This window comes from Zalophus californianus, chromosome 7 (assembly GCF_009762305.2).
Source record: "Zalophus californianus isolate mZalCal1 chromosome 7, mZalCal1.pri.v2, whole genome shotgun sequence".
Lineage (NCBI taxonomy): Eukaryota > Metazoa > Chordata > Mammalia > Carnivora > Otariidae > Zalophus > Zalophus californianus.
In genome coordinates this window covers 54,980,154-55,007,791 of record NC_045601.1, presented here as the reverse complement: position 1 = coordinate 55,007,791, position 27,638 = coordinate 54,980,154, and the positions used below count along the sequence as shown (strand labels likewise).

The 27,638-nt window shown below is 41.0% G+C and overlaps 1 long non-coding RNA gene across 1 annotated transcript in view; it reads right to left on the bottom strand.

Moving 5' to 3' along the window:
* Positions 1-26,886, bottom strand: part of LOC113927781 — a 78,291-nt gene extending 51,405 nt beyond the window's left edge. Inside the window, exon 1 of the long non-coding RNA XR_003521736.2 lies at positions 26,806-26,886. This is a non-coding gene — a long non-coding RNA (uncharacterized LOC113927781). The remainder of the gene's footprint in view (positions 1-26,805) is intronic.
* Between the last annotated feature and the right edge of the window lie 752 nt (positions 26,887-27,638).

Below are 27,638 nucleotides of genomic sequence, written 5' to 3'. Positions count from 1 at the left end.
GTTCTGTGAGGTATACTAGATCTTTGAGTAAAGAACCGTGCTTACCTGCTTCTCTGTCCAGAGGTCTGAAAGGGAGCCAAGCCCCTTTGTGGATTGTCAGGGGTACCATCACTGGTTATTAGCAGTTTTTTTAAGCTACCCAAAACTCATCTAATACATTTAGTTTTGGCTTCAGTTAACCATAGTTATTTTCTGTTGCCTGCAGCCAAAGGAGCCTAGCTATTCCCTCCCTAGTCTTTCTAATACTGTACTTTTAAACCTACCTAGGTCAGCATCTACATTCTCCCCACCCTCCTGTTACAGTGAAAGAAGCGGCCCTTCTCCTATGGAAAAGCAATCCCTTTAGCAAGTGCTTAGATATCACCCTCTTCCATACTTTCAGGGACTCTATTCCTGCATCATCAGTCTCTCCCTGCCTACTAGGTCATTCTTGTAAGCTTATGAATAGACTCAGCTAGCAACCATCCTAAAAGATCCCACTTGCCCTACTTCTCCTATAATCACTGCTCCTCTCTACTTCATGTGATAGCTGCTCTTCAGAGAGAGTTGTGCAGACATGTTTCCATTGTTCACTTCCCAATTCTCTCTTCAACAAAGTCTTGTCTGGGTTCTACCCACAATAGGCTGCTGACACTGAAATTGCTTTTGCTAGGTCCCTGGTGACCTCCATGCTCCAAATCCACTGGATATTTTCCTACTCTCATTTTACTAAGCTTTTTGGTAGTATTGACCTAGCTGGCCAGCCCCTTTCTTAAAGGCTCCTCTTGACTCATCAGCAGGCTGCTCTTGCTGAGAGTGGGGTGAAAGAGTAGAAGCTATGGGCGTCATGGGATCTGAGCAGCTAGGAAGCCCAAGGGAGTGAGGACGGGGGCTCATTTCATTTTTACAAGAAGTACACGTGGTCTTCTTCAATGACTTAGATCATTTCATTCCCCTAATTCAAATCTTTCACTGATATTCCATCACACTGAGAATAAAATTCACAATCTTTAAAATGCCCACAAGGAAAACCCCACATCATCTGTCTGTCCTATCTATAGCCCCAACACCAAAAGTATTCTCTTGACTTGCCCAAAATCCTGCATTTTCATTTCAAAACACTAAGAGCTACTTAAAAAGTTGTTTTCTTCTGCTTTGTGTTTTGATCTATATAAAATTATTATTGGTACTTAAAATAGAGAGTAAGGAATGGAACTCTTATCAGCTATTGAATCAAACTTTATATACAAAGTCTATCACTGCCAGTAGGATGGGGGAAAGCTTCAGGCCCATGTCCATTCTGGGAACTCTCTGTTCTTTGAAGCAAATAAAACCACAACCATCCTCTTATTATTCAATAGGCAATTGTACTGGACATGCCACTACAACCAAAGATAACACAGCGACATTGTCTTATAACATACTGGATAGAAGAGACTTCACAGAGTCCAATGTTTTATCCATGTAAGTCCAGATGAAGTTCAAGCCGGTGTGCAAACCTATTAACCACCTAAGAAATTTCATGGAGCACTTGACTTAAAGAGTTATCATTAACACCACACTTGTCTTTCCCTTGCTCCCCATGCCATGAGTTTTTGAGATTTGGCTTCAATCCTGAAAGTATATATCTCCATTTCATTTTATACTTTTGCCTTTACTACCACTCCCAGGAAACTACGTCAACATCCACAGTGCAATTTATACAGGGGAACAATCCCACCACCTTAGTCTGTATTGTTTTCATGTAGAGCATACATTATGTTGTTTTGCAAAATTTATAAACACAATGGCAAACATTGCCCAGTTTGTGGGTTGGCAGACACACCCACGCACTCATTAGACCAAGAAAAGAATGGTTTTCTATGAGGTGAATAGGTAGATCAAGGGCAGCAATTTTTAAAGCCTATTAGGATTAAACTCTCTAGCATTTGAATCTCTTGCTTTTGTCTGTGGTTTGCAGTGGTCTGCATTGGGGCGGGGGGTGGGAGTCCAGTATGTATGACCTCTTTTTTGGACAGATATCATTTGACAAAGCTATCCACAGGGTTAATCTAGCCAAATATTTATCTGGATGTTATCAACTTGTTATGGTCAGGAAAATAAAGGTAATTTCAAGAACAAAGTAGAAAATCATACTCCCCTTTAGGGCGCCTGGGTGGCTCAGTTGGTTAAGCGACTGCCTTCGGCTCAGGTCATGATCCTGGAGTCCCGGGATCGAGTCCCACAATGGGCTCCCTGCTCAACAGGGAGTCTGCTTCTCCCTGACCCTCTTCCCTCTCGTGCTCTCTATCTCCCATTCTCTCTCTCTCAAATAAATAAATAAAAACTTGAAAAAAAAAAAAAAGAAAATCATACTCCCCTTTAAAATAAAAAGAGTTTTTAAAATCCAATGGCTTCTTTTTTAGCCTCCTTCACTCTTAACTTACTTTACTTGGTTATTTTATCATCTTCCAACATATTTTCCCCAACATCTGGATGTAACAGAATCGAAAGATTCTTTCCTGGTTCCTTTTTCTGAAAGAGGTACATGTAGATGTGACTGGCCTAGTATGTCTGAAACAAGGCATAGAGCCTGCTACCCCACGGCATTGTTACAGTATGAAAATTTACCTTCAAGTAACTTGAGCTTGGGATTCAGCAATTAGCTGAGTCAGTGGAGGTCACAGAGAAATTCAGCAGTATCAACTACGATTAGTCAATTGAACAATGAATCAACAGGAATTTCTAAAAACTCCTATGAGTTTAGAAATTAGTTAGCACTATGAGATTTAAAGAAGAATACCATCTGGTCCCATCTTCAAACAGATCATATCCTAGGAGGGGAAATATGATCAACACCAAACTTTCATTGTCTCCTTCACCAGGCCAGTTATTATTCTCCTGTTGGTAGGAGAATTCACCACCCTCCAGTCTTAAGATAGCAGAGCTTTGAAATCAGCACATGTCACTACAGAACTATAAGTATTTGGTTCCCTAGGGCTTCCTGTTCCAGTCTCAGCACACAAGTAGCATTTCCATTTCTCTGAACTCTCCCTATTCTTTCATCCTTTCTATTATTTGGATATTGGTCTGTCTTCTCAACTTGAAAGGGCAGGGAGATGGGAGCATGAGGGTCCCCTATGAGTGCTAGAATGATAAACTTATTCATAATTGTACCTTCTACCAACTAGCATTTAACAAGTCACCCAGCTCATAATTGTTACTCAAAGAGAAATTGTTTTAAGATTTGAAACCAGGAAAGAACAATGAACACTGTACATGTCTCAAAAGCTGGATGCAGGGATGATGAGCAAATGCAGAGAGTTTAAGGAAAATTTACCATTTGAGCCTATGAAATCAGATTGGAGGGTGGGAGACTGGAGCCAGGCAGGTTGGCAGGAACAGGGCTATCATGGACCTAGCCCTGAGATAAAGAAGCCCTAAATTAGGACAAGGAAAGTACTCAAGAATGTAAGAAAATTTGGGGTGGGGGTGGGAAGCAGTAGAACTTGATGACTAGCTGCCATGATGGGAATGGGACAAGCAAGAATAAAGACAGGAGGAACATTAGAGATGACTTCAAAGTTTTGAGCTGCCACAACTCTGAGACAAGCATGCCATGGCAGAAACAAGGAACTTGGAAGGGGAACTGGTTTTGTGGGGGAGAGATGATGAGCTCAGTTAGAGACTGTTGAATGTGAGGCGATGGGAAGACTTTCAAGTGAAAATGACCAGTGAGCAGTCAGAGATATGGGAATAAACCTTGAGCAAGGGGCAGGATGCAAGCTGTAAATCTGTGAGTCATCAGCCCCAAGTGCTCACAGCCGTGAGAATGGAGACAACGTCCACATACTGTGATGCCAGCAAGAAGAGTAGAAGACCAAGGATGGAGCCTTGGGTCATGGGACATGAGGAGGAACAAGAGGCAGATGGGAAACTTTAGGATAATTGGAAAGTTAGCAGGGAAATGAGGAGAGTAGAGCTCAGGAAATATGAAAGGATGAAAAATTTCCAAGAAGCAGGTGGGAAAAATAACGAGGGCTGTGGAAGGCATAGTGAGAACGAAATCAAATGGAAGGAAATTGGATGTTACAGTAGCAGTTGGTGACTTCTAGGAGCCAATTTGGGCAAACAGGTGGGGGTGGGGATTAGACTTCAGGGCACAAAGAGGGATTAGGGAGAGAGGAAACAGAGATTATGAACTATATTTTTTTAAAATGTCAGTGAAAAACAAATAGCATTATAGCTGAAGAAGACAAAAATATTATTTCTGAGAAACATTCTAGAAAATATTTTATCATATTTGTTAAACAAAGTATTTAATTCCTAAATCTCTTGCCAACATGGAAACCAGAGATTCAGATGGAATTTGGCTATCTTTGAAATGGAGCTTATTCCTCCCTCCACTGCACACGTGCACACGTGCACACACACACTCATATTTGCCTATTTACACACACTCACTTAAAAAGTTCACAGACCCCTTCTCATGCCACAAGAGTCACACTTCTCAGAATTGGGGTTTCTACATAAAATCAGCCTGAAACTTGCCACAAATGGGCAATCTGAACCTCTAATGATATTGAGGCTAGGTAGCAACCATTGCCCAAAGCTGCGTGTCCCTCACAAGAATGCTCTTATTTGAGCATTTTATCTCAGCCTTTGCTCTGGTGTTCACAATCTACCTTTTGTGTAAAAAGGACTGCATGTTCAGTGTTCATGTTTACCCTTTAACTAGCCAAGCCATATTAGGGACTTAAAAAAAAACAACAACAACCCACTAATCCCATCATTGTTGATGTGGTCATTCCTACAGCAGTGGTTTCAATATAGTCCCTGAGAAGACTGAGGAGCCAAAAGAGCCAGCTGCTAAGCCTGTGCCAAGGACCAGCAGGAGTACATTGGCCAACATCTTCATTTTTCATTCAAACACCCGTTTGTCTAAAGTCAGCCTGTCCCCCATTACCCTGCCCCTACCTTGTCCCAAAACATAAACACCCTATGCTTTTCCAAGGTTAGAAAAGATGTGACATGTGACCCTAGAACACATATTTATTGTATATGTGTAAACATCTAAGAGAATTTCAACTCTGGCATCTGTGATGTTGCTTGACCCTAAGCCAAACTTAGATTTGAATGTAGAATATAAACTTCCAGAAGTTTAGTTTGTAAAATATAAACACTTTATCCTAAACCTGAGAATACTAAAAACAGATGCCTTCAGATAAAGAAATAGAATGTTCTCATGATTTTGATTTGGGGACTTAAAAACTATTAAATTCTGACACACACAGAGGAGTACACAAAGTTGGAGCTTAATGAATTTTCATAAAATAAACATGCCCACGTAACAAACACCCAGGTGAGGAAATAAAACATAATTAGCCCCTTAGAAGGCCCTCTCTTGGCTCTTCCCCATCACTACCTGGCTGCAAGGAAACCTGCCTTCTGAAATCATATATTAGTTTTACCTGGTTTTAAGTTTTGTAGAAATAGAGTTATAATGTATATATCCTTCTGTGTCTGGCTTATTTTGCTCAAGGTTCTGTTTGTGAGATTCACCTATGTTTTTGTCGTTGGTTATAGGTGGTTCACTGCATAAACATATTGCAATTTATTTATCTCTTCCTCTGTCGATGGATACTGGAGGTGTTTTCATTTGGGGGTTATTGCAAATAGTGCTGCTGGGAACATTCTTGTACATGTCTTTTGATGCCCACGTGCTTTCATTACTCTTGGGTATAAATGTGGGAGTGGACTTGCCTGGCCATACAGCATGCATACAGTCAGTTCAGTAGAGAGTGCCGAACAGCTTCCCAAGGTGTCGTCCCAATTTAGCCTCCTGCCAGAGTGTACTTGAACTCCAACTGCTCCATCCATCACCAGCATTCAGTATTGTCAGGTGTTCTCAGGTTTTTTCTTTATTTTGTTTTTGCCATGCTAATAGGTTTGGCCCTTTTTAAATTATCCAGAGACCACAGTGTCAGGAACAACAGCACGATCATTCTTCAGCCTCAATGAACATTACTAATATGGGGCATCCCCTATTTTCAGAATTTGCAACCCTGCCAATGATTCTTCCGAATATCTGAAACATCCTTTGTGTTTACATTGAATGGGGATTTTACCAGGTCTTTAGTTTAAAAGTCATACAATTCAAAAAGATAAACTGGAGTGCTAGAGTCCCTCAACTCTATATTCAGATGTCTTAAAAATAAATAAACAAAAGATAAGAATGCAAGATAGGAAGGAAGGCAGGTGGACAGATGCTGTTGATTCTCATTAGCCAGAGTGATCTTCTGAACATGACTTCAACAACAACAACAAAGGAACAGATTCTCTAGGAAAATCTTTGATTTGCTTTAATTCCCTTACAAGTATATGTTATTCTTTGGGGATGACCATGCAAAAAAAAAATTTTAATTAAATTATACACACACACACACACACACACACAAACACACACACACACACACACATACATACGTATATACATATTTATACACATGTAAAATAAAGTATAAATGTAAATAAAAATAAATGACATTAAGACACAGACATCAGGCAATTTCAGACAACACATCTCTCCAGCATGTTGGAAATTGCTTGATTGGGATGATGGTTGTTGGAAATGCCCCTGAAATGCCTGTAATCTTCACAGTTATCACTTGAGCTAACCATGCACAACTCCTCAAACCCCCCCCCCCCAAATTTAGGAGAACAGCAAAGGGAAAAGCCAACTCCAAAGCCAACTTCCTAAGAAGACTCTCAAGTCATGGTTGCTCTGCCTCCCTGAGCTCCAAATGTGCAGAGCAGACCAATCTCCTCCCCAGCTCCCTGAACAAATGGGGCTCGTCATCAGTCCTCCAGGCACATGCTGCGGTCAGCCCATCGGAGCAGCAGTCCTCCTAGTGTTAGAGCCTGGGTGTACCTGTAAGTTTGCCGAAAAAGGCTGCAAAATCCAGAAGGGCAGAGCCCAGGTCTTATTCATCTGAGGAGTTGCCCAGAGTCACAAGGACTTTGCAGGCACAGAGCAATGTCCAAGAGAACTTTCTGAACTGCCCCCAGGCTAACTGTGTTCCTACTGAGAGTGTTGAGTTGCCCATAAGTTAAAGAAAGTGGGTGTTGTTTTCCATAATGTGGAACCATTTAGTTCATCATTTTGGATACTTCCACCATCCCAACACACACGTATCCATACACATGCACCCCGTCCTCTGGCTATTCTCCCTCGCCTACAAATAACACACAGGCACTGCAAAATCACTCTCCTTTCCCTGACAATTCATAGCCTGGCTAGCTTCACCCCACTGAGAATGAGCGCACAGCTAAAGTGGTGTCGTGGAAAAGGCCAAGACTGACACAGGCGCTGTGAATTCTACTCTTATCAGCCCCTAACAGGCTGTGTGGCCTATGTCTTTTGAGCCTCATGTTTCTCATGCTGTAGGTCTCTCAGCTTCCTTCAATATTACAGACGTGCATGTCTCCATAATTCCTCAGACCCAGGGATCATCCAGTGCTCCTCTTCCCGTTTCCACCAGGACAGCGTCACAGCCTGAGTAGTTCTGATTTTCTGTTTGCTCAACCGAGGCAGTTACATCAGGATCAGTCTTATTAAATCAGAGTGTGGGAAGAACGCTTCTTGTCTGTTTTGGCAACAAGACACTTGGACATAGGAACTCAATAACTGGACTTACAGCACTCACAAGTCATTCTCCCTTTCCAAACCCAGCCTGCCTTGCTAATAGGACGCAGCAAAGGAGGAGACCCTTCAAACAGGAACAAGAGATTGCACACTAGAAACCCAGCAGGTAAAGAGTTTATAGAGAGCTCAGCAATGCCCCACCCTGCCCTTCTTGTAGCCAAAGAACCATAATTTTCTAAATTACTTTTTGCCAGATTGCTGCACACAAGAACAGATGAGGTCTTGGCTTTCTCCTAATCCCGAACAGGTTGAATCTTAAGAAGTCTAAGTAGATTTTCTCCTCAGAGCTGTCTGATCCATGATGAAGTCTGCAGCAACCCCATGTGTGAGCCTGTTTGCCTTTTCTCCAAAAGCCAGGACAAAAGAAGGCACTCTGGGTAGACAAGAGACATGTACTGAAGTTTCCTTTTTCAGAGCCGAGTAAAAGCCTGAATGTGGAGACTGATAGAATGTCGACTGAACAGCAACAAAACAATCGATGAAGTTGGTTCCCTTCCAAGAAGCATGGGTCTGAAGGTGTGCCTGGATATTGCAACAAGATACCTAGAGGGAATTCCAATGTTTTTCCTCTTTTGGAAGAATAAAACAGAAAATTAATTCCGGCTTCTAAGAGCAGGAGTAAGACTCTGATCAGAGCATGATTTTTTTTTTTTCTTTTTCTTTCTCTCTCTCTCTTTTTTCATTCCAGGCTGAACAAGGCCAAGCACCAGATGTTCAAAGTGGTAAACTGTTGGAGTTCTCTGCAAAAGCTCTTCAGCCAATTGCACTTGGGTGGTGGTTATTCCTGCTGCTCTCCTGTGGGCCCCCCATATTGTTGTTGTTGTTGTTGTTGTTGTTGTTGTTGTTGTTAAGGTTAAAGTCCAACCCCAGCTAAAGCTGCATTCAGAGAGTGGGAGTAAATGTCTGGCCACAGAGAGAAGTGGGGAGGGTGACTTTCTCTGCAGTTGTGTGTCCTAGATTTTCTGAAATGATTACATTCTGAGGACTCAGAGGCAGCTCACACTTTCAAGTCTGAATGCTGACTCATGTCCTCCCCTTCAGGGCAACGGAAAGGAAGGGTGGAGTTGGAGTATCGGGTTGGGGAGCAGGCTAGGAACTGACTTGGGGCTGGGGGGGAGCAGAGGGAGAGAGGGAATGAGGACACCGGCAAGACTCCCTTCCGAAGGCAAACCTTCCTTCTGGTTTTCAGTAAGACTCGTGAAACTGGAGGGAAGAGTCGGCAAAAGTTGTCCCGCCAGCATTGTTTCGTCTTTCCTTGCCTGATCCATTCCTTGTTTTCTTCTGAAATCTTTGGGACTCGTACAGCTAATAAAGGGGGAGGAAAAATATCAAAAGGCTATTTTTGTCTTGATTGCAAGGATCAGTGAAATGAGTCAAATAAACTGAGGGGAAAAAATCCCCCATAACTCAGGCTGATCCAGAAGGAAATCTCTGCCAAGACTTCAAATTGTCATTTCCTCCAATGACCTAAATGGGTTCATGAAAGTTTGGGTCCTTCGGGCAGCTGGCTATCCACAGGGACATTGAGTAGCTTACTCGTCTAAATAGTCAGCAGTTTGATGGTGTCATTTGTCTGACTATTCACAAGAAACACACGCATACGCACACACACACTCTTTCCTAATCTCAGGTACTGTTGGAGTTTTTCCATTAGGAAACCCATCTGCGGTGGGTCCAAAACCCATCTTACCTCTGGTGACCCAGGACAGTTTCAAAAACTAGCATTTTATGTTACCTGTACATACAGGTGTGTTTTCCACAGAAGTGATGCGTAATCATTCGGGGTGGTTTCATTGCACTCAGATACTCCCTTTGTGACCACTGATTCATTTATTCAACAAATATTTATTCTGTGCCTACTGTCAGGCACCTCGATGGGAGCTGAGGATGCATGGAGGTCATGTCTACTGGGAAGCCTTAATATAGGCACCTATATTTACACATCGACATACCAATGTATGTATTTAAACTACAGGTCGTGTGGGTGTTGTGAAGGAATTGAACAGGATGCAGTGATAGGACTGAGGGAGGAGGTGGAATCCGCTAATCAGCTGTGTGAAGAAAAAAATGACCAACTCTGTTGGGCTGGAGAAAAGTGCTCAGACTGGGTCTCTTTCGGCTTTACAAACCCTGTGCCCAGCCTAGCACAGAGCAGACATTCAAATGTTTAATTGGATGCCTCTCAGCTTCACCCACACTCACTACGATGCTCTTAGGGCTGACAATCAGGCAGAGTGCACTGGCTGTACTAATTGTTTGGTGGCTACTGCTCAGAGACTCTGAAACACCCTCCCCTACCCCCCACCCCCGGACCAGTCTTGAAGCCCACCCACAGTTGAGCAACTAAAGGGGGAATGGATCCCCAGCACAGATTCAAGACCCTACTCTACTACTCCCACTGTGCTTGTTCTAGTGCATGTGTGCTAGAGCTCTCTTGGCTGCTAAATATTTCAGGGGTAAGCCCTGCTGTCAGAACTTGGGGTGGGAAGGGGTGTGAGAAAGCCCATGTTCATCCGGCTTAGAGACAGCCAGCTGTCTTGCGGGAAATGGCTAGGATTTGGCAATACTGTGCCCCTTTATCAGTCTCATTACTGCCATCAGAGAGCATCTCCCCACCCCAAGTCCTGCAATAGATTCGTAGAGAAATGAAATAGACATGGTTTGTGACTTTTCAGGTTATGTACCTAAAATGCATAAGGCAGACTGTATGCAAAATGTACAAAGAGATAAGACATTTGTTTTATCTCAGTAAGTTCGATTTTGGGTAAAGACAGTTGTATCAAAGTTGACCGTTTCTTACTCAGCCTTACTATCGATAATAAGTCAACCAAACAGTGAAATTCTCTTTAACTGTAGGCACAGGAAGAAGCAGGAATAGAAAAAAGATCTATTTAATTATCCTTTCCCTATATAAATATAAAACACAGATTTGCATGTTTAATATTAAAATATAACTCTGAAAATTATAGATAACTCCATCTTTAAGTTTAGGGGCTTAGAATACAATTCAGAGTGAAATTTGAGAGATCTATAAATAATCACAAGTAAATCACCTTGCTCTCTGTAGCCAGTCAGTGCTGAACTGAAGCCTGGTTTTCTTTTTTCTGATTTAAGAAAGCTCTTTCCAATGCCTGCTACTTCTTTCTGCTCCAGCTCCTGGTCCAAGGCGTCACTTTTCAGTTAGACTTTAAGAGACCCATGGGCCTACCAGTCCTCTCCCTGCTTGGCGCCTCTCCTACTTCTCCCTCATGGAAAGAAAAACATCTCCTTCCTTTTAGGCAGCTCAGCTGAACTCCATTCCTGCTTATTCTCTCAGCAAAGGAGGAAAGATCAGAAAACACAAACCACTGGGTCCTGACCATAATGTAAGTCCTTCCTGGCGGCATCCTTCTTATCAGAAAAAAAAAAAAAAAAAAAAAAATGGACGTCTCTTCAATAACCCATTTCTCCAGTTTTGTTAGAACTTTGCGCCTTTAAGATCAGAGTGCTTTGTATGGAGCAGAGAAGAAATCTACTGGGAATAGCAGGAACAAGCCATCTGAAATCCCGTTAGTACTCCATGACTCCCATCTTCATTGCTCTTGCCTTCCCCAGACCCACTTCTGTTTCTTCTCTTCTGTCTAGTCCTCTACCCCATAGTGGGATTGCTCAATTCAATTACTTCAGTTCACTTCAATTCAACCCATATTACTAGGTGGGAGGGTGTCTGCAAAAGTACTTTGTAACAGGAAAGCGCTCTACAGATATGAGTTAGTATTACTAAGTACTCACTTTGGGCTACTCTTCGCTGGGTTGTAGGTGGGGTGGTGAGGACAAAAACAGATGAAAAGCCTTGACTGACATTCCAGAAAAATATGACATCTTCATCAAGAATTACAGACGATGGGTCATGAAAGCGGTCTTCCAAACCTACTGGAGAGTGCATTTGAATGGACCTAGAAAGACCTGTGTGACTTCTGCTGGGCAAAAGGGTAAGAGCATTGAAAAAAAAAAAGAACATAATAGATGGTATACCCTCTTGCTTAGGAAGAAAGAACCATCAGATCAATGGTAACCCTGACAGAGGAGGGTGAATAAGGATTCTGGTTATTTAGTTGTACCCTCAATCCTCCATGATGCTGCATGTAAGAATTCAGTGTCCAAGTTTCATCTCTGTTTTGAAAGAAGTCAAGTTACACCTGAGGTCCTTGAATCAATATGACAGAAGTTCACCTGTGTACAAAAAGATCAGTCCCCTTCAGTGTGCTTGAGGACTTGAAGAGACTAAGGGTTTCGCTGAGCCATAGAGAATAGCCTGGGAGTGGGGGTTGGAGGTGACATTCTTTACTAAGTAAAGTGCAAACACTCCCTTATAAAGAAAGGTGCATTTGGAAGGAATGTGGTCCTCATACATCACCTGTGATTAGCTTTTGGGCAACTTTCATGGACAGGAAGGCTTCCCATTCAGGAGCAGACAATTCAGCTGATTACCTTGTGTGTCTTAGGTCATCCCCTGAGAATGGGAACAATGGCCCTTGGACCTGTGGAGGAAACTCAATCAACCAACTCAGGTGTGCAATGAAGCGTTTGAAGAGCCATTGAAGATGCTGTTTACTCTCAATGGGATTTTTTTTTCTTTTTTGGATGAAGGTAGATAACATGATGCCTTTTACTAGAATCTGTTATCTGGGAGATTTTTGTTTTTCTGTTTGGGGCTTTTACCAGTTCTGTATTCAAAGACCAACACAAAACCCCTATTTACTTTCTGTCTTGGAAGATGCTGTCAGCTCTGTGTGGAGCACTTCCTAGAAAATGCTCCCCTCCCCCACCCCAGTAAGCCTCTTCAGTTTGGCTACAGAAGGATGTTTACCTCTGACACTTACCATCAAGGTTCAAACCTTGTCAACCTTTTACCATCCCTGAACACACAAAGCCACACTCCCCTAAAAGGGCCCTGAGCTCTCCCAGATGCATTTCAATGACTTCCCCCCACAACTTTTGCATTTGGAGAATTGCAGAGAACCAGATCTTATGCCCATTGGAGAGTTTTGTCAGCTGTGATTTTCCTAAGTCAGGTATCCATAGTCAAAGACAAGAGCAAGAGGAAATTTTAGCCCAAACATTAAAGAAAAGGAAAGGAGTGGAGGAATTTAGAATTACTGCAAAGTTTTAGCTTTTCTAAGAGAAAGCAAGGACAGAAATGTAATTAGATTCTTAGATTATAATCTAATTCTATCTACTTCCCTCCCTTTCTCACTCATCCAGAATCACTACTTCTTTAACAATGTTGAAAAACTGAGAATGTCTAACATATACTCCCATTGAGTGATTGAAAATGGAAGCCAGAGGGGGAAAATATTCTCCAAATCTCATTCAAAGCAAAACTAGAAACCAAGATGTATAAAAGAACTAGAGTGAAATAAACCTCCAGAAGATGTAAAACAGAGGGAAATCCGGGCAGTTGTAAAACTCTCCCAGATCTACAATTCAATGTGTTTAGCTGGCTAGTTATTCTGAAATTAGATCTGCAAATAAAGAACCAAAAAGACAGACGGTAGGATCAGACGGGACAGGCAGTGTTTCTGTGCCAAAAGACCTGGTAGAGAGGGAATGTTCATCATTATTCTCAAATGGGGGAGGGGGGAGGAAAAAAAGAGAAACCTTTCTGGCATCTACCCACACAGAAAATTTTTGTACTTCTTACCATGGAAATATTAACTTAGAGGAAAGGAACAGAGCACTGGGGAGTTCCATCCCAAAGCCTTTCTGAAAGGGAAATGCCCAGAAGTACAACCAGAAAGGCAGACTGGCAATTGGATTTGTGCAGAATCAGACACCAGATGTGTCTACACAAGCTGCACTTACTCACCAGGGATTCAGGCAGATCACTTTCTCACCCCATGAGTTGCAGCCCTCTTGGCCACCCCCAGTCCATGGCCCACTTGCCAGGCCCTCAGCAGAGCCCCTGGTTTACTGAAATACCACATTGCTCCACCCATCCCTGCTCAAAACACGCAAACTCCCTTCAGCATCCTACACATCCCAGACAGTCTCAGCCTAGTTGCCCTGCTTAAAGTTGCCCTGCCCTTCTTGGATCCCTCAGGGGCAGGATCCAGGCACTAAAAACCCTTGGGGACCCCCACTATTCTGAAGCCAAAGTCCTTCACCCCAAAATAAATCTCCAACTTTCTCTTTCTAAAGTCCCATGAAACAGGGCGCCTGGGTGGCTCAGTCGGTTGAGCGACTGCCTTCGGCTCAGGTCATGATCCTGGAGTCCCGGGATCGAGTCCCACATCAGGCTCCCTACTCAGCGGGGAGTCTGCTTCTCCCTCTGACCCTCTTCCCTCTCGTGTTCTCTCTCTCTTAAATAAATAAATAAAATCTTTCAAAAAATAAAATAAAATAAAGTCCCATGAAACAGAGTTGGATGGGGTAACTTTGCAGGATTGCTAATGAACTTTCCCCATATGCAGTTTCTCCACATTTCTTTTTGTTCAAGGAGTAGAATTCATGAAAGCACTTACATTGGATTTGGCACCCATGCCTTTCCCTTTACAAATACCATTATATTCACCACAGGTTGATGGCTCATCACAAGGGAATGTGGAGCACCCCGCCAATTCAGTAATGTGTTTTCTTCAGGTTCCAGGTGCCCATATGCTCCAGGTTCAAGGTAAAGTGAAGAGACTGAGAAAGAAACCACAACAGATGTATTCCTTCCCCAGTTCCAGGAGGGCCCCAGTTCCATTGCGTGCTTGGGACTACATAATCATTCAATCTAAATGTTCGTCAACAGATGGAGATGAATAATTCTCACCATGGAGCTCATAATGATTTGAAAAGGAGGTTGTACTGAGATGAAAGGCACTGACGAAGAAACATCTTTTTGTGGAGAGGCGGACTTAAGTGACAATGTTTAAAGTCCTGAGTTCCAGGCCCAACTTTGGCTCTAACTAGCTGTCACAGAATTTTTCTGGATACAAAGATCTCATCTGAAACATGAAGGGGGTAAATTAACAGGTTTTTTCCACAGTTAAAAGTTCATGACCTGTTGTTTTCTTCATATAAATGTTTAATTATCCAATTTTCCACAGCCACTCGAACTGACTCTGCCCAGCCTACTACAGCCATGGTTATGCCAACTGCCTCGACAAGGGGGGCAACTAGTCCCTGAGAGTTAGGCTTTTGCTGTGTTCCAAAACCACATTCGGCTGTCTCTTTTATTAATTACTTGCATCTCTTCTTCCTTCTGTTAGAACAGATCACTCAGAGTTAACTCTCTAGTTGATGAAGCCAAAAATCACCTGGCAGCTGTGCATCCTGGAAGGTTTGCCACACACATAACAATAGGACATTAGAGCATTGAAGAACCTTAGAAACTATCAAGAGGAGTGGCCTCCAGAATACAAAGGGGACATATAGGAAGATCCATTAGAATGTAGGAAAAATACTACATCACCTGTTCTTATTTATTTTGTCATATCCCTACTAAACTTCTATTATTAGAGTATGTTTTATAATGTATATAGGATATCAGACACTTATAGATTCATATTATTTGTAAATTAGCATACATTTATTGAAACATGCACACTAACTGCTTTTGTTGTTGTTACTTATAGAAGTGTGTGATCCAAAAAGTTCAACGATTAATTACACCAAGTTCTGTCCACCATCAGTTTTTGTTAATAAAGTTTTATTGGAACATAGCCATGCCCATTCATTTACATAGTATCTGTGGCTATTTCCACACTACCTCAACATAATTCAGTAGTTGCAGCAGAGATGGTATGACCCACAAATCTGAAAATATTTACTCTCTGGCCCCATACAACAAAAATTCACTGACACTCGATCTAGATTAACAACTTGATTTCTATAGATGAAGGAAGCAAAGCCTAGAGATGTGGACTATTTTGGCAAAGCAGAATTAGAACCACAAGTCTTCTTCATAGCATTCTTCAGCTGATGCTTTGTGCATGATATTACACTGTCATCCTCATACCTTGTGTTCCTTCAAGTCTTTTGACATCTAAACTAATATATTACTAGACTAAAATTCCATTTTACCCACAAAGACTTCTTCTACCTGAGCTTCCCTTTCCCCTTTCCCCCAGGCTCCATTACTCCCACCACCACCACCCTGGGCTAGGTTGTGTCAGCCTCTCTTATGCCACACTGACAACCTGCCCCCTGCCAAAAGATGCTGTTCTACTGCTCATATGCTCTTTAGCTTCAACAGAAGATCCCCTATTTTTTTTGCCTTCCCTTTATGCATTCTAATTAGTATACTATATTTCTTGAACTACCTGGAAATGCAGCGACCAATAACATGTTTACTTATTTGGAATACCTGGCAAAGATGCTAATACTAAGATAATGAAAATCAGTCAGGACTCTCCAACTGTGGGATCATCAAAGGGTCTTGCTCTGCCCACCCAATGTACACTTCTTCAAACACGTGAATTTTGCAGTCAGAGTCAGCACCAGCAGCAGCATCACGTGGCAACGTGTTAGAAATGTAAATTCTTAGGTCCCACCCCAAAACTACAGAATCAGAAATTCTGGGGGTGAGCTCCAGAAATCCGTGCTTTAACAAGTCCTCTGGTTGAGTCTGATGCTTGCTGAAGTGTGAAAAACATGAATTCAAGGAATGTGGCATCACCACCAAGGACCAAAAGCCAGAAGGGAAGGAGCCCTTCTAGCACAAGTGCCTCATCTGAAGTCCCCCTCCTGCCAGCCCTACCTGCATCGTTACATTTGGATAAGTTCCCGGGAGAGACACTACTTCCATAAAGGCAAGAAGGAGCTTTGGGTGCTTAATGGAAAAAGACATTGCAGCTTGCCTAGTGATCATTGTGCTTCACGTCAGTTATGATCATGTTGCACTGCTGGATCACTGCATTTTTAAAAATATTTATCAAGGACTATGGGGTTGCCTGGGTGGTTCAGTTAGTTAAGCATCCAACTCTTAATTTCTGTTCAGGTCATGATCTCAGGGTCATGAGATCAAGCCCCGAGTCGGGCACCATGCTGGGCAGGGAGTCTGCTCGCGATTCTCTCTCCCTCTTCCTCTGCCACTCCCCCACCCTGCTTGCCTGCTCTCCCTCTCAAATATATATATCAAGGACCTAACTAAATACAAAATTCTATGTAAAAATGGATTGTGTACATCTTCTCAGTAAACATTTACTGTGGAGCTTAGAGTCTGATGAATGAGATGGATTTTTCACTAAAAAAAAAAAAAATCACATACAGATATTTTGAAAATCCAAGTCAGGTCCTCTGAAGAAAAGGAACAAGTTGCCACATGAATATATGTATCGTGGAGGAATTTGACCCAAATGGGAGAGTTGGGGATGCTTCCCTGGAGAACCGACATCGGAGCTAATCTATGGACAAGATTCAAAAGTGGGAGAAAGCACTGTGCCCTAACAGAAAACAGTATGTGCAAAAGCCCACAGCAGAAGGAGAATGATATTTTAAAGAACTGAGAGCAGACCAGTGGGGCTGGAGCACAGAGTGAGTGTAACATAAAACGCGACAGGGGAAGCAAGATGCACCCACACTAAGGATTTTGTTAACTGTTCTAATAGTGAGATCACTCTGGCTGCTGTGTGGAAAACTGTAAGGAAGCTAGAATGGAGTGACCTTTGTAGTTGTCCAGGCCAGACATGAGGTAAGTTAGACCAGGGAGAAGTAGACAGATTTGGGAAGATAAGTAAGCAATAGCAATAGATTTGGTGACAGGGGGTATGAAAAAGAGGAATTTGTCAAGGAAGATTCCTTAGTCCTGGGCATAGGAAACTGGATAACTTCTTGCAGATATAGAGACACTGAAAGGGCAGCAGAGAGGGTGGAGTTGGGGCAGGTATGGAAGGTCTGTGAGGTCTGGTTTGAATGAGCATGTTTGCTGTTCCTTTGATATTTACAAGTAGAGACATCAGGTAGGCAATAGTAGAGTTGTTCTGGAGCAGAAGAAAGACATGAGCTGGACATATAAAATCGGTGTTCACAGGCAGAGAGATGATAATTAAAGCTACAGATTCAGATAAAATCACCCAGGGAGAGTACAGACAGTGAGAAAAGAAAAGGGTCTGACAGAGAAAAAATCAGGACAGGCATTTCTGAAGTAGCCCCCTGAAATGTTGGAAGGATGATGATATAAACCACCATCATCACCCCCCAACATGTTTCTCAGTAGAGGCAGATGGAAGAGGGAACAGGCCAACTGGAGGAGTTCATCATCTGATTTTTTTAAATGTAGAATTGGTATATCATCATTATATTAGCTTCAGGTGGACAACATACGGATTATGTTTCAAAGGCAGTGAACCCATTAATTTTTCTCATATATCTAAAATAATTACATAGGAAATGGTCAAGTGGGGGAGGGCCTTAGACTTCAAGAAGAGTTTATTATAGTCTCAGAATTTTCCGGTCAGCCACAAAGGATATGCTGTGCATGCTCCATTCATTTTGCAGGGTCCATGCCATCCATGCATAGGGAAAGGCAGGCGCCAAGTCCCAAGGGACTTGCATGTTTGTTTGGAAATCATGACAAGACTTCACACTAACAAGCATTTCCAAATGAAACTATTATATAGAGCTATACAAGAGAAAGAAAAAAAATCACATTATGAAATTATACAGGAGTTCAAGGAGACCCAAATGTACTTTTCCTAGAAGGTTCTCAGTTGCTTTTGCTAATTAGACAAACAGCTCAGCTCCATAAATGCAGGGTGGAGAATGAAGTAGAAATTACTGTGTTTTTCTCCTCGTCTGCAGAAAAGGTCACTGAAGCGGAGAAGTTCTGCACCTAACACGGTTACTGAACCTAAAGACACCGAGGATCAGGAAAAGTGCACCTGGGAAAGCTGAGCACGGGGAGGAATCAGACAGCTGTGTGTGGTATGGCGGGAGGTAAGCTGAGCAGGGGACATTCACAGGAAACTGTCCACAGAGTGAGAGAGATCGAAACTGATAAGACTTCTCTGAAAGTATACCCACAGAACTGGCCAAGGGTTCCTAACAGAGTGTTCCAACGTACACAATTGTGTGTATGCATGTGTGTGGCCAAGAAGGAAATTTAAGGAAGGTAGTGATAAAAGAATGTGTGTGATGGGATGTCTCAAGAGAACACATCTTCACCAATGTAACTATACTTTCTGGGCAGTAACTTGGACTTCTCCAGGTCAGTTATTCAGACTCTCAACCAATCTTCACCATCATCAAGAGCACCCATTTAAGTGGGAGCTTCCCAGAGGATTATGATCTACAGTCTTGGAAAAGAAGACCAAGGAATAGGCCCTGTAAGAACAGACCACTTGGGCCCATTGTGCTCTTCCAGCTGAGGAAAACATGGCACCTGGCCTTTCCATGCTCTCTCCACCTTCTCTCCCCAACCTAGGTCACTAAAGGTGAACACACAGGCAAGCTCCTCTGATGGATACATACCACAGACTTAACTTTCACCACTGATCCGGGGAAAAATTTCTCAGTGCACCACACAGGGCTTTCGGCAATTCCCTCTTTCAATATAGATTTCTGAACTTGTGTGTTCACTTAGGTTCATACACTTCATAATTCTCTCTGTTTTATAGAACTAATTGCTGCTGTAGCCATTTCTACACCCTTAGGTGTCATCACAGTCTTTTTCTTAAAAATGTGAGTGCTTGTTCAAACTGACTTCGGAGCTATAATTTGTGGAACAGACTGAGTCACTGATCTCAGCTGGTTGCCTTTGTCCTGCTTGGCGTACTTCCTTCTTTTCTAAACGGAATTTTCTTTGAAGAAAAAAAAAAATCACTTTTAGATTACTTTTTACAGAACTTTTTTTGAAAGGGAGTTTTCTTGGGAAATTATATGAATCCAATGTTGAGGCTCTCAGAGAGCAAAAATGCTACTCTTTGATATACGTTGTGAACAAAAGAGCTAGAGAAAAATCATCTATATGGAAATTGTTTTTTAAGACATGTTAACACAAAAATTTTTTTCTGAATAAAATTGATATGGGGGTTGGCCACTGCCTCGCCATTTAACTCCCCTGGGTCTCAGTATCCTCCTACCACAAAATAAATTGTTAGATAATGTAATTGTATTCTATCTTCCTGAGAAGAAACACAAAAATGAAAAGTGTTTTTAACACTAAAATTAAAAACAAGATATGCTCTACTAAGGCAAAAAGAATCCCCATTTACAAGCCAATAAAATAAGAGGCAAATACAAATGTTATAAGGCATTTTACTGCAGGGGTCCTTTTCATAGCCAGTCCATGCAGAATCTCTCAAAAGTTGATCCAATTCACAAAATTGATCCAAATCACAAAAACTTACGAATTTAACCATTCTGGAGCTATTATACTGCCTGAGTATGATACCTCTCTATATATCCACCTGTTTATCAAAATATATCAGATACATTGATGTTCTAGGCATTTCAGACATGATCCAGTTTAATCTTCATAACTTGGCATTTACAGATAGGAAAACTGAGGGTCAACTGGGTGACTGTTATTTGAACCCCCAGCCCAAGTCCATCTGACATAAGCATTTACACTAAAACTGTGCTTTGTAGACTTTGGTTCCAGTGAGCCCTTACTTTGTCACAAAAAGAGATCTGGTCAAGTGTATTTGTTCCTTTAAAATAGATGTTTGGTTTAAGTTCCTTTTTCCTCCATTCCTTCCCCCAACTCCTTTCAATTTTAATTTTTTTTTTCTCTTTTGTGGCTGGGTTTGATCTTACATAGACTTCTCAGGAAAACTGTGTTCATGTAAAACTGGAAGGCCACAGAGCTTCCTGACTGGAATAGGCAGGTCGTTTCTGAGGGTGCGGAGCTCTTGATGAGAGGAGGTAGCCCACCTCAGTAAGTCCCGAGAAGGGATTTTCCTACGTCATGTGTGACTCGTGGTATATCTCCATACTTCACCCTCTCTAGTTCACGTAAAATGTTATGAAGTCTGTTTTCTTTTCTAAACGGAATTATAAAAGGATTTTACCTTCATTCCAGCCCACTTATTGACCATAAGTGACAACTAGGAGATTTAATGTCATTCTACAAAAGCAATTAATCCAAATGGTTACTTCCAAATTGTTGTCTTCCCAGTTCTGAGTCTATAAGCAAATGGAGACCTGCCCAATACTGGCCTCGAACGTCAGTATTTTTCCTGCACACAGAGCTCTTGGCACTGAAGCTGTGGTGACTCTGGTGCCAACGCCTCAGGAAAATTACCTTTCTTTTTTTTCTTTCTCACTTTTCTTTCTAACCTGCTATTCGTAGAGTAATAGGAACCTTGAGAGCTTTCTATTATAGACCTGACTTTTAAAGGGAGAAGTTGGCAGAATCTGATCTATTTGGACAGGATTTATTCTGAATGGATTTTTTTTCTGTTGAATATTCTGGACTTCTGACTGAAAACATCTTGGAAATCCCAAAAGTTGGCATGCTGGTGGCTTCTTTATGTTCCACATCTTTTCTAGCACATTGACGGTTGCTGCTCTTCCCATCTCTAGGGGATAATGGTTGGACCGTGTTCCTTCAGCTGACACAACTGTCCTCAGATAAATGGCTCACACAGTGACACATCATCCTGACTGCAAATTATTTTCACGGCTGTGAACTCTTCCACTAAACAACTTACTTCATTGACATAAATGGTATTTTCTTAGCCTGGCCCAGCTGGAGCTGGAAGAAAATCCTTTTCAGAACATGTGTTTCTCTGTCACAGAGAAAGTCTGAACCCAAAAGTTTGAAACTTGCACCATTTTGTAAGCCTAGGTCTCACATTACTCCAAAAGTCACAATATCTTGGGAACCAGGTGTGCAGTCAAAAATAACTGCTTTCATTTCTATAACACTGAGTGTCAACAAAACTCATTTACATACATTATTTCGTTTGAGTCTAACAATAAGCCTATGAGGTAACAGGACAAAAACTATGATTGCTATTTTTCAGATAATGAAACCAAAATTCAAATCTTACTATTATTATTTTGAAACAATAGTAACTAACATGGAATGGGGTATTTGGTACACAATGTAACTTCATACAAATTACCACAGTTGCATTGACAACAACACTACAAGGAAGTCAGACAAATACTGTTATTCCAGTATTTTACATGAAGAAACAGATGACTGAAGGTAAACTTTATTACTATTTCTGCTAACAAAATGTCTCTACAGAGCTATTGGCAGAACACACTCTCCTCAGTAACTGTCCCTTCTCATGGGCAGCTCTGTGCAGGGGACAGGCCAGAGCTTGCTGTGACATGTTCTGCTTGCTAGCTCTAACTCCGCCCCTTTCCTCCCACTCAACTCCCAAACCTACTGGTGAGCCTCAACACAGCTGTGGAGAACAACTCAATTAGACATATTTTTATTGATAATTTGAATAAAAGTAATATAAATAACACTACTGAAATTTTGGAAAACAGAAGAAGAGAAAACCACCAAGAAGTCCCATGACCCTAACTAAACCTCTGTTGGTATTAGGTTAAGTTTCCTCTACCTTTTTTTCCCCCTCTGCGTCTGCTTTTCTCCTATTTGTAATTACATGATAAATTTGTATACATTTTAATTTTGCATTTTCAGTCTACAGTTGTATTCTACACTATTCATTCATTTTAACGGCCGTTAATTCCATCAAGCAAATAAAATATAATGAATTTACCTGTTGGACACATGTTATTTCTGCTATCTCACGCGTGTAGCTTTCCTGATATTTTGGGTTGTTCCCTACAGTAGATTCCCAGAAGTGGGACTACAGGGTCAAAGAGCACAGATATTTTTCTGGCTCTTGATAGCACCAAACCACTTTCCTAAGAATTTGTCCTAATTGAAACTGCCATCAACAAAATATAAGAGATCAATTTCATTAAGATAATTATTGAGTTTTGATTTTTGCTATTTATTGTTTTATTATTTAAATTTGTATATTGCTAATTAGTACATTTCAACATTTTCTTTATTTTTGTATTTTTTTTGAATGATCCGTTCATGACAATTAGACTTTAACAGTATCATTTCCTTGCATAGTTAAAACTATTACTAGTTCACAGGGCATAATTAGGAACATAATTAGGAAAAATGATTTCTAAAGTCATAGTTAAATGATTTGGAAGTTCCCCCCCTCCGCACTGTTCCTCTCACATAATGTATCAGAGGTTGATTCACACATGTGATGTGTGAAGCACAGTGAAAATCACACTGATCTCCATAAATGATCCCAAACGAAAACAATGCCCTGTCTTCACATTTGACTGTTGTTCTCATTAATTAGCACAAAAAGGATAAAGGTATTACATCGTGGGACCAAACCCAGGCCCTACATAGCAACTAGGTAAATCAAGTAAACATACTGAGCCTATGCCTTCATTTGTAAAAAGGAGTAATACTAATCCCTACACAGGTCTGTTGAAAGGACTGGGGAAACAGGTTTACATGTGTATATTAAAATGTGAGAAATGATCAATTTTGGCTTAAGTTTTGAAACACAACTTTTAAAGAGCTAAGAATCCCTAGTAAGATAATACCTGACACTAGACATGCCCAACATAGATACAACCTTCTCATTTTCTAGTCACTGAGGAGACATAGCTGAGACACACAAGGAATAATGTTTTCTTCTTCTACGTTTGAAGTCCAATATTATTAAGAGACTTTATAAAATCTACCAACCCTCATTGTAGCAACGCAACAGAGACTGGGCACTAGATAACTATGGTTTCAAGTGGTAAATGTCTGTTCTTCATTCTAGGCTCCCATGCGACCAGAAACTGTAGACTCTCCAATGTCTATTGCAATGCACAGCAGAGTAGGCATTCAATAAATATGTATTTACTGAATACAGAAACTAATTATATCAGAGTAACTAGAAGTTACTGACTCCTGCCTCAGGCTGGATAAATAGTCTGACAGGAGGAACTTACTTAGTTTGCTGAAGACATCTGTTTGAGGAGGAGTGGGAGTTAAATGACCTAACTTACTAGTGTAAAAAATATATATATATACACAAATTTAAACACCAAATATACACAGTCTACTTAACAATAGCATTAAGGGGCCTCACTCTAGTGCCCTGGGTCTTCCAAAACATATAAATGCAAAGCACAGAGGAACCAGCTTGTGTTTGAAATCCCATCACTGTATCCTCTTCAAGGAGCAAATCCACTGAGCTTCATCAGAATAGCCAAAAATTTCATTTAAAAGGAAGAGGACTTAGTGTGACAAAAATGTATGTACCAAGGACAGTGAAAGGACCTAGTCCCCTGACATGTTCAAACATTTTAAGGAAAGCTATTATTTCAAGCACATGTCAAGATGATGGGGAGGGGGTGTAATGAATTACAGAATAACCAGTGTTTATGCCTGAGAGGTCCTTGGGCCATTCTGTACCTCCTGGAAATTGTTCATGCACACAAGTCCTGTGATCATGGGGCTATGATGAGTGGATGCTGACAGTGTGACAGCAGAGGAAGGCATGACTCACCACTGCTCCATGTAGGAGAGAGCTGAGCAAAATCAACTCTGTCTTAGAGATGGACTTCTTTTTCCACATTCTGCCTAAATTCTGGTGACTTGGTGCTACAGGACAGGATGGAGAAAGAGTGGGGAACTAATGACAGATGAATTCCACTATTTTGGGAAATTCCACTTCTTCCTATAACTCAATCATTTGGGGTAATTATAATTACTTAATTTGTACCTAACAGCTAATAATCTCCCACCTTTTCTCCATATTGATCCATTGATTTTTTTTTTTTTTTTTCCGAGAGGGAAAGAGAGAGAGAGGGCAGGGACAGAGGGAGAGGGTGAGAGAGAATTCCAAGCAGGCTCCACATTGAGCGCAAAGCCCGATGCAGGGCTCAATTCCACAACTCCAAGACCATGACCCAAGCTGAAACCAAGAGTCAGATGCTCAACCGATTGAGCCACCCAGGCTCCCCACCATTGATTTTTTTTAACTGAGCTTCCCAAAGTGCCCAGCACTGCATTTCTAAGATGGTTCTATCAGTAGGAACACATTCATTTCTCCTCACTCCATGCTTTCATTGCATCAAGAACTCAAGATAGGAATGCCGCCAGTCAAGGGAGAGTCAATAAGACTTGATGACTTTCTCCAATTTCTAAGAGTTATCCACCAATGAATTTGACTGGATGATTGAGTCATAATAAATATGTCACAGCATTAGAGATATTTTGTTATCATCACAAAATAATTGGAAAAGGTAGTCAGAAAAATGTCATTCCTGAACATAGTTGGAAATGTCCACCGTTGGCAACAGCTGTACAATATTGCTTGGCTGAGATGTTCTACCTGTCTTTAGCTGCAAAAACAGACTAAGAATCTCAGTGGAAGCAAAGAACTAGGAAAAAATGTGGTGATAGGCAAAACTGCCTAAATCAGTCACAAGACATTAGTTTGCTTCAAGTATTGGCATTATTAGATTGCAAAAGACTTTGCAGCTCTTAATTCCTTGAATTATTTATGTCTGACTCTATGAGTGAAGTATAGCCGTTCCAAATCTTGTTGTCCATTCACGAGAAGTTCTTACACGAGAGCAGATGCACTCACTGTCATAGACACCAATGGTGGGACTGGTAACAGGGCCTCCTCTTAACCTTCCCGTGGGTCCTTTCCGACCTAAGTCTGAAAGGCTGCTCCTGTCTAACAAATGGATGATAAGTTGGGGGAGACCAGTTAACTGCAGGTAACCAAGAAGAAAACATTCTCAGAATGACATGAGGTAAGACATTTAAAGAGAGTTAATGTCATCTTCTGATGTCTTTCCAGTGATTTCCTTAGAAATCTGTCCATGATCACTCACATAGAGGCAGGGGGAAAAAAAAAACAAAAAACCAACCCTGGGGTTAGTGAAGGGCCTTTATCCACAGCTGAAACTGATGAAGCCTCCTGGCAAAACCCCAAAGCACTTTGTTTCCTGTCTTCTCAAAGTCTTGACCTCCAGTATTTAAGGAACCAATAACATGTTCTCATTTCTCGAGTTATTTTTCTCATGCAACCCATGACAGCTGTTTGCCAGCTCAGCATTCAGACTAATTTGTTACAGAAAATGGGGTTAATGTGTGTTTACCAAGGTCTAAAGATTAGCAAAAGGCCTAAATATATGTTATGCGCAACCAAATAAGATGTGTAATACTTTCATAGTTTTGTGTATTGTAAAGTTAGGACCTTGAGATTCAGAACATTTAATTTCTAGATATGTCTCAGCTTCTCATTTGTTGTTCTGTTTTTCCTTGGAAAATAGCATGACAAAATATTCTGATAATGATTTAATTTAAACAAAAAACCTTCTGAAAAGAAATACAATTCTGTACTAGCTATGTATAACTACTACTTAAAAATATTTTTCTTACAGTAACCAAGTGATTTATATTCAGCTCAACAATCTTGCATACTTGTTTTGAGGACTTAAAGCTTCTGTCCAGATAATGGGAAAGAAAAGAAGAACACATATATTGTGTTCATTTTCTTCAAATACTAAAATTTTGCAAGTGCTCATCTTACATATATCATATCATATATCATATCATATCATCAATCTGCCCCCACTTGAAAAAAGTATACTGGTATTCAAATACAAGAAGGAAAAACTGATATTTGATTGTCCCATTGTCAACTAAAATCCATTGGAAGCCACACATATTTACTTCCTTTAAAAAGAAGTTCTGGGAACTCTCTCAAAAGAATGAACGAGAAAGCTTCCCAAGCAATAGCCAGCACATTGTTCCCTTGTCCTGTTGGCGATTTTGCAGCACCAGCTGATGGGGGAAAAGGTATCGAGCTGTGGCAACATTTTCTCAAGTTTAAAGCCTTCCCAAATTTTGGAGTTTGGGTCCAACTTAAGTATTTTGGTGCATGATAATATATATCGTTGGCCAAGTGCAACTTCCCGTTTCTAAGAAGGGTAAAGGCTGGAAGAGTATAGTAAAAAGGATCATAAGCCTTCTTGGATATCAAAGAGTGCTCACAAAACCACATTTTGATGAGTTAAGTGTAAATGAATCAGAAACTTATGGCTTACATTTCCCTGAAAACACACATGGATTTTAAAAAGAAATGAATGAAAAAAAAAAATGTCCCCAACACAATACATTTGGTATATTGCCCACCAACGTTTAAAAGAAAATAATTCAATACTTGCAGCAGACGAGGGATAAAAGGGATCTTGCGAGGCTTGGTCTGAGAGCACACGAATGTATCTCAGCTGTCAATAGCCCAGAATAACTACCTTCAGGGCTACTTCCTATGACCCAAACCAATTTAAGCACAAAAGCACACACTTTTTTTTTTTTTTAACTGAAAACAGTAAACAGTTCCTTTATTGCTTAACATTTTCTTCGGAGAATAAAAGCTGAAAGACACCAACCAGTGGCCATGAACAAAGTAAAACATAATACATTATTCTCTACCTTAAAAACTCATTTATTCATTTTTTTCCACAAATATTTATTGAGCAGCTACAATGTGCCAAGCACCGTTCTGGGCTCGGATGACTTAATGGTAAATATGGCAGATGAGGCTCTGTCTTTATGGAGTTTACTGTAACAGGAAACCTTCCCTGTCTTATTGCTGTTGGAAGCAATTATTTAGTAATTGTCAAAACTTGGATTTGGATGTCAGGGTGACTAACTTTGTGTATGTCCTGAACATCTGGGGAAGAAGGAAGAATAAAAGGTCCCAGAGGGCCCTGAGTGGATATTATAATAGGTAGGCCTCATGCTTACTTGGGTTGGCTTCCCAGCAAGGACACTGTTAACAAAATCATGTGAATTGATCTAATTTTCAGAGAGAAGCTGATGTTATAAAACCAAGTTTTATGAGGGTCTTTATCAAGGGTCTCATTTTAATCAGCTGTAAGTAATACAATCATACTCAATGAAGCACAGATCTTTAACCAAATATGAATCAATTCAACAGGGCAAGTACTCAGATAGCATTTCATTTTTTTCCAGCTCACAAGAAGTGCTATA